This window comes from Lactuca sativa, chromosome 7, assembly GCF_002870075.4.
Source record: "Lactuca sativa cultivar Salinas chromosome 7, Lsat_Salinas_v11, whole genome shotgun sequence".
NCBI classification, from domain to species: Eukaryota; Viridiplantae; Streptophyta; class Magnoliopsida; order Asterales; family Asteraceae; genus Lactuca; species Lactuca sativa.
In genome coordinates, this window is record NC_056629.2 from 157,503,448 (window position 1) to 157,511,814 (window position 8,367).

The window sequence follows — 8,367 nt, forward strand, 5'->3', positions numbered from 1 at the left end:
CAGGGTGTCACTTAGGATTGAACCCTTTCTATTCTAAGTGAATACATGAAGATAATATACACAACAGTTTTCATTCTCAAAATTCTAACTTGACACTATATTTTACTAGCTTGTGTCCCATCCTTCAATAAGCATATCAAAGCCAAGTCCCAACTTCTTGAAGCAGCTAAACTTCATGCTTATATAGGTAGTTCTTTTGTTCTTGCACCTGCATATGCAATTTTTCAAAGAACTATTAAGAAATTAAATTTCAACCTCCTTAACTTGCACTACTGAACACATACCTTGGGATGATGATAACAATGTATTCCAATCTTCAAATATCAAGCTTTCCACATTGAATTCAGCATCTAATGTTGTATTAGATGGGAATTGGGTATCTTAATATAAAAGATTTTAGGTGGACGCTAAACCCATCCCTACAACCGCCTTGTGCACAAGATCTCTAGCTAACCCTTTGGTTAAATGATCGGCTAGGTTCATCTGAGTTCTCACAAACTCCACAGATATCACACCAGTCATGATGAGCTCACGAATCATGCTATGTCTAACACCTAAATGTCTAGACTTCCCATTATACACTTGACTATAAGCCTTAGCGAAGGTTGCAGCACTATCACACCTGATATAAATGGTAGATATCGGTTTTGGCCAGAGTGGAATTTCATAAATCTAATTCCTTAGCCACTCAGCTTCTTTACCAACAGTAGACAATGCAACAAACTCAGATTCCATGGTTGAGTTAGTAATACAAGTCTGTTTCTTGGATGCCCAAGAAATAGCACCTCCTCCAAGAAGAAACACCCAACCACTTGTAGAGGAGTGATCCTCTAAGTTGTTAATCTAGCTGGCATCTGAATAACCTTCCAAAACATAAGGATATCCACTATAAGTTAAACCATAATTCATGGCCCCTTTCAAGTACTTGAACACTCTACTCACAGCTTGCCAATGATGTGAACTGGGATTACTAGTATATCTACTAAGCCTTCCCACAGCATATGTTATACCAGGCCTAGTACTAATCATGGCATACATTAGACAACCAATAGCCCTTGAGTATTCAAGTTGAGACACTGGAGATCCTTTGTTAGGTAGAAGCTTAAGACTAGGATCTATAGGAGTGCTAACAGGAGAACAATTCTCAAAGTTAAACTTTTTCAATATCTTCTCAATATAATGTGATTGAGAAATTGAAATCCCATTGTTTCCTTTTCTAATTCTTATACCAAGAATTACCTCAGCCTCCCCCATGTCTTTCATATCAAAACTAGATGATAAGAATTTCTTGGTTTTATCAACTTCTTCTAAATCAGTACCAAAAATCAACATATCATCTACATATAAACAAATCATGACTCCTTTACCAGAAGTATCAAATTTGCTATATACACACTTGTCAGCTTGGTTTAATGCAAAACCATTAGACAAGACAACATCATCAAACTTTTGATGCCATTGTTTTGGTGCTTGTTTCAAACCATATAATGATTTCTTCAACTTGCACACTTTGTGTTCATTTCCAGGCATCACAAACCCTTCAGGTTGTTTCATGTATATTTCCTCATCCAAGTCACCATTCAAGAATGCAGTTTTCACATCCATTTGGTGAATCACAAGATTATGTATAGCTGCAAGAGCTAATAATAATATAATAGTAGAAATTCTGGCAACAGGAGCATAAGTATCAAAGAAATCAATGCCTTCCTTTTGTCTAAAGCCTTGGATAACCAATCTGGCTTTGTACTTATCTATTGTGCCATCCACCTTCATTTTTCTTTTGAGGATCCATTTACATCCTAATGCCTTGCAACCAGGAGGTAAATCAACCAATACCCAAGTATTGTTATGCATGATAGAATCAATCTCATCATGAATTGCCTCTTTCCAGAAATGTACATCCCTAGAAGCCATAGCTTCACTGAAAGTCTTTGGATCCTCTTCAATATTAAAACAATATTGATGTTGAGAAATAGTCTCATTCCTTGTTCCTTCAACTAAATATAGTTGAAAATCAGATCCAAAAGACTTAGCTTTTCTAGCTCTGGTGCTTTTCCTAGGTTCAGGTACAGAACTTGCACCACCAAAAACATCTTCAGCTTGAGTAGCACTCTTGCTGGAAGATTGATGAATCACGTCCCTTGGTCTAGGTATAGATGTAAATCTTTCTTCATCAAAAATAGCATCTCTTGACTCTATCACTGTGTTTACAGACACAGAGTCATTAGATTCTAAAACATAGAATCTATATGCTTCGGAATGCTCAGCATATCCAATAAAGATACAATCTATACCTCTCTCACCCAACGTTTTCCTTTTGGGTTCAGTGAGCCTTACAACTGCTCTACATCCCCAAACTTTGAGATAACTCAAATTTGGTACCTTTTTACACCAAAGTTCATAAGGAGTATTCTTACTCCTTTTATTTGGAGTTCTATTCAAGATGTAACATGCAGTTAACATTGCCTCGCTCCAAAACCCTTCACTTAAACCAGAATACGACAACATGGAATTAACCATTTCTTTCAAAGTCCTATTCTTCCTTTCAGCTACACCATTTTGTTGTGGTGTATATGGAGTTGTGGTTTGATGTATTATTCCAGTTGATTCAAAATAAAGTGGATCATAATACTCACCACCTCTATCAGTACGCAATACTTTTATTAATTCATTTTTATGAAGCTCAAATTGTTGTTTATAAATTTTAAATTTATCAATTGCTTCATCTTTAGAATGTAGCAAATAGATATAACAATATCTAGATGCATCATCAATAAAAGTAACAACATACTTCTTGTTTCCAAGGGAAGGTGTTGCATGAAAATCACATAAATCACTATGTATAAGATCCAACACCTTGCTTTCCCTAACAACATCTTTGAAAGGTTGTCTAGTGATTTTAGTTAGCATGCATGTTTTACATTTTTCATTATTTTGCATATCAAAAGCAGGAATTAAACTCATTTTAGACATTTCTTTTATTCTCTTGTAATGAATGTGTCCTATTCTAGCATGCCATAATTCAGATTTATGAAAATTATTGCTAGTACTACTAGAAACCATGCAAACAGAATTATCAATTGAAGGATAATTAATATTAAGCCTAATCATTCCATTACATATATAGCCAAATCCCATAAAAGAACCATGTCTTGACAAGATATACTTGTCACTTTCTAACACTTGTTTGTAACCACAATTATTTAATACAATTTCAGACACGAGATTCTTACGAATCCCTGGAACATATAAAACATTGTTCAAACACAAACATTTCCCAGAAGTAAAAGTAAGTAAAACAGATCCTATGCCCTTGATTGGTTCAGTTGCAACATTTCCCATCTTCACAACAGATCCATCATTAATTGGTTGAAAGTCCTTGAACCAATATAGATCTTTACAAACATGACTTGTTGCTCCCGAATCAACCCACCATGCAACATTATCATCCTGCACATAAAGTGCTTCAGAAATCACAGAAATATAATTCTGAATATATTTAGAATTCTGCATGAATATAGAAATCTGACCTTGTTGCTTTTCTGGATCCTTGGATCCACTTGGTCCTGCACCATCCTTGTTCACTTTACGCAAACAACAATCTTTCTTGAAGTGACCCGATTTGTTACAATTCCAACACACCACTTTAGCCTTCTAGTTGGAAGACTTGTCATCCTTTCCTTTAAACTTCCTTTTTTCATTAGACTTCTTTTGATTCTTTGATCCTTCTCCATCCACCATGTTCACAGAAGAGGAACCAACTTGGTTCTTGCCTTTAGGATTGTTATCAAGTTCTTGAGTCCTTAAGGACTCTTCAATCCGTAAATGGCTTCCAAGTTGAGTCAAAGTCAATTCCTCTTTGTTATGTTTCAGATAGTTGTAACAGCCCGAAATCTCAGGTATTGTTTAATTATGTTTTTGGGGTGAGTTGAGAGGGGACTCGGCGAGTTGGGGCCTAGAGTCGCCGAGTAGGATCGCAGACTTGGTCGCGGGTCCGCGACTGGACTCGACGAGTCCAGATATGGACTCGGCGAGTCGACGCTGTTCAGCAGAAACCCTAACCGTTCGGTTTTGGATCGTATATAATGCTCTTATAGGCCGTCATTGTCCGTCTTTAGTCGATTGAGAGGAACCCTAAACGGCTGTGGGCATCTAGAGCAAGATTGGAGGATATTAGGGCTTGAAGAAATTGTTGGGCAAGGAGGAGAAGGGTTTTGGCTAAAGGAACAGCAAGGGATTCGAGTCCTGCGGTTTGGAGACACAGAGAGGGCATATTCCAGGTAATATTTCGGATTCCTTTCTGTTATTTTGATGTGTATACGAATCTAGGGTTTATGAAACCCATTTAGTGATTAGATGGGTTATTATGTTATTACACAGACGTTTATACCCCCAGTAATAAGGTGTTTAGAAGTCCAGAAAGTCCCATGATTGTATATCTCGGGACCATACGTAATTCATGAAGCAGTTGATCGTCTGCATGGCATGGACTCACCGAGTTGTTCTTCAGACTCGGCGAGTAGCTTGAAGATTTACTGGGACTCGCCGAGTTGTTCTTCAGACTCGGCGAGTGGAGTCGGGGTGGCCCCGCGATTCTTCCAGGAGTAACTCGTCGGGTCGAGGAGGATACTCGACGAGTAGATAAGGAATCTCAGAAAGTTGGAGGACGTCTAGACTCGTCGAGTCGTCATGGTACTCGCCGAGTCCGGTCGAGTTGACCGTTGACCGTTGACCAGAATTGACCTAAGTCTGACTTCCTAGGGATAGTCACACTTAGAAGATATAAGTATTAATGAGATATATGATGTTATAGGGAGGTTGTAGCTCGTCGGTTGTGCACGAGTCATTTCGGGATTTGCTAGCGTTCAGCTTTTACGAGGTGAGTCTTCTCACTATACTGTACCCGGAAGGGTTTTGACTGTGTGACCGGAAGGTCGGATATGATATGTGATATGTATGTTATATGTGGTAAGTTATTTGTTATATGTGCTATGTATGTTATGGGCCGGAAGGCGATTATATTATGGGCCGGAAGGCAATATGTTATGGGCCGGAAGGCGATATGTTGTGTGATGGACCGGAAGGTCGGCGTGGGTAGGACCGGAAGGTTTACCCAGCAGGGACGGAAGTCCCCTGAGACACATGGACCGGAAGGTCGGGCCTGGAAAGGCGTATGTGCGTAAGTTGTATATTGGGGAACTCACTAAGCATTTATGCTTACAGTTGTTGTGCATGTATTTCAGGTACTAGCGAGGACCGTGGGAAGGCGCCGGCGTGATCGATACACACTGAAGACTGCTTTTATGATCTTGGGATTTTGACTAATTGTATTTGACAGAATACTTAAACTATTTATGCCTTGTTATGAATGGAAATAAATATATTTTTAAAAAAAAAATTGTTTGAAAATTTGCGTTGTTACAATTGGTATCAGAGCCTTGGTTTGAGGGATTCGGGTGCACCTTCGGGAGTAGCTGAACTCAAACCGAGGATTTGAGGGAAACTTTTTAAATAAAGGCATAAACTTTTGTAAATGGTTTTGTGGTAAGCAAGAAAGAAGCAGTGTGTACGATCAGTCAGCGCCCGAACGGTAAAGATCCCCAAAATACCTTACAATATTATATGATATGAATTGTTATGCATGTTAGAAGACTAGGTATCCATGATAGGACTAGAGTGGCCTGATTTGTGATGCCTTAGTCTAGGGAAATTTGCCTATATGAGATGCGTTGCTAGCATGCGGGTAGATAGTGCATATCAGCAGTAGAGTACTCACTATCCGGAGTTTGGGGAGGAGGACTTGGGATGAACACTGATGCGGTGTGGTCGGTAGTATTGGGCCCGTACTACCGAGGACACCGGGTCAGTGGGAGACCCAAGTAAGAATCCCTGGATATCGGGGACTGAGTAGGGTTGCGTATCGAGTACGATTATACTCGGAGGAGTCTCTGATAGTTTTATGTTGTATTTCAGAGACATCATGGTTAGACCACGCCACGGAGCGAGTACGAGCGGTGTGAGTGACGAGGATATTCGTCAGATGATTCACGAGGAGGTGGCGGCCGCGATACGGGCTGAGATCCCGGAGATGTTTGGGTCTATTAAGACCACCCTGATGGAGACATTCGATGAGCGGTACGCCGCGTTGACTGAGGCTGCAACCGCTGCAGCTACCGCAGCTGTGGCCGCTGCTAGGCCACAGGGAGGTGACTCGTTGCTGTTCCGTGAGTTCAGCAACACGAAGCCACCGGAGTTCGATGGGACGCAGGATCCGATTGCTGCGATGAGGTGGATCGCGGACATAGAGGGGTGCTTCTACACGTGTTCATGCCCGGAGCACCTGAGGGTACGGTTCGCTTTGAACCAGCTCCGCCTGGGAGCGAAGGACTGGTGGAAGTTCGTGACGGCGAACTTCACCTTGGCAGAGACTACAGCGGTGACATGGGAGGGGTTTACTGCCATGTTCAGGGATGAGTACGTTCCCCCGGTGGAGAGGGAACGATTGGTGCAGGAGTTCTTAACCCTCAAGCAGGGTACTGATTCTGTTGCGGTGATTACGCGGAAGTTTCATGAGAGGGCGATGTTCTGCCCCGAGCTGGTGTCCACTGATCAGGCTCGGATGAGCCGGTACTTGGGAGTGTTGAGGAGGGATATCCGGGAGTTTGTGTCGAACTCCACCTACCATACTTTTGCTGAGCTTCAGGCGAATGCCAGGAAGCGCGAGATCGAGTTGGAGACCCAGGCCAGGGAGGAGGCCGAGTCTCAGCGGGTGGACCGGCGACCGGCTCAGTTCCAGCCGGCAGCCAAGCGGACCAAGTCCGCCGATGCGAGGACGGGAGGTTCGAAGAGCCGCACTTGCGGAAAGTGCGGCAAGGGTCACGAGGGGGCGTGTCGATCTGGTGCTTGCTACAAGTGTGGCAAGGAGGGGCACATTGCTAGGGAGTGTCCCAAGGGATTTACGGTTTGCTTTCATTGCAACCAGACTGGCCATAGGAAGGCCGAGTGCCCTCAGTTTCTTCAGGGATCTGCACCTGTTGCCGGAGCTACTGCGACTCGACCGGTGAAGGCCGAGGCCCCGAGGGCTCGGGGGAGAGCCTTTCAGCTGACTGCAGAGGAGGTCCGCGCTGCGCCCGATGTTGTGGCAGGTATGTTGTAATTCATGTAATTATTTTAATGTCGAGATGTTATGCTTATGTTATTATATGCGTAGGTACGTTTCTTGTGAACTCTGTGCCTGCCTTAGTGTTATTTGACTCGGGTGCGAGTAGGTCCTTTGTCTCCTTAGCCTTTAGTCAGCATATCAGCGTTAGCCGTGAGTCGTTGAGTCGACCTTTGAGAGTTTCTATAGCTGACGAGAAAGTGATTTGTGCCACGGAGGTTCTTCGGGGATGTGTACTAGAGATTTTCGGGGTCGAATTCCCGATTGACCTGATCCCTATTGCGATGGGTGATGTCTGTGCCATCGTAGGCATGGACTGGTTGAGCCGATTCGGCGCTGTCATCGACTGTGAGCGTCAGCTGGTGACCATACGAGACCATAGTGGGGGAGTCCTCTCGGTGTACGGCGAGGGTACCCGTTCGGGATCAGCTTTTTGTTCGGCCGCTAGGGCGAGGCAGTGTCTACAGCAGGGCTGTAAGGGTTTTGTGGCGTATGTGATGGATACGCGGGAGGTTCCCGAGAGACCGAAATCAGTTGAGGAGGTCCCTGTGGTGCGTGAGTTTCCAGATGTTTTCCCCGAGGAGCTGCCGGGAGTACCTCCTGTGAGGCAAGTAGAGTTTGGTATTGATCTGGTTCCGGGGGCCGCGCCTGTTGCTAAAGTGCCTTATCGTCTTGCACCTCCAGAGATGCAAGAGTTGTCCTCGCAGCTCCAGGAGCTGTTGGGGAAGGGATTCATTCGGCCGAGCAGCTCGCCGTGGGGAGCACCTATTCTGTTCGTCAAGAAGAAGGATGGTTCACACCGGATGTGTATTGATTACCGGGAGTTGAACAAGTTGACGGTCAAGAACCGTTACCCGTTGCCGAGGATCGATGATTTATTCGATCAGTTGCAGGGAGCAACTTGGTTTTCCAAGATCGATCTGAGGTCAGGGTACCATCAGGTGAGAGTGCGGGAGGAGGATGTCCAGAAGACAGCGTTTAGGACGCGATATGGGCATTATGAGTTTGTGGTGATGCCTTTCGGACTCACCAATGCCCCGGCGGTGTTCATGGATCTCATGAACAGGGTATGCAGACCGATATTGGATCGGTCGGTGATTGTATTCATCGACGACATTCTGGTGTATTCTAGATCTAGAGAGCAGCATGAGGAGCAATTGAGGGAGGTCCTTGAGGTATTGAGGTCGGAGAAGCTTTATGCAAAGTTC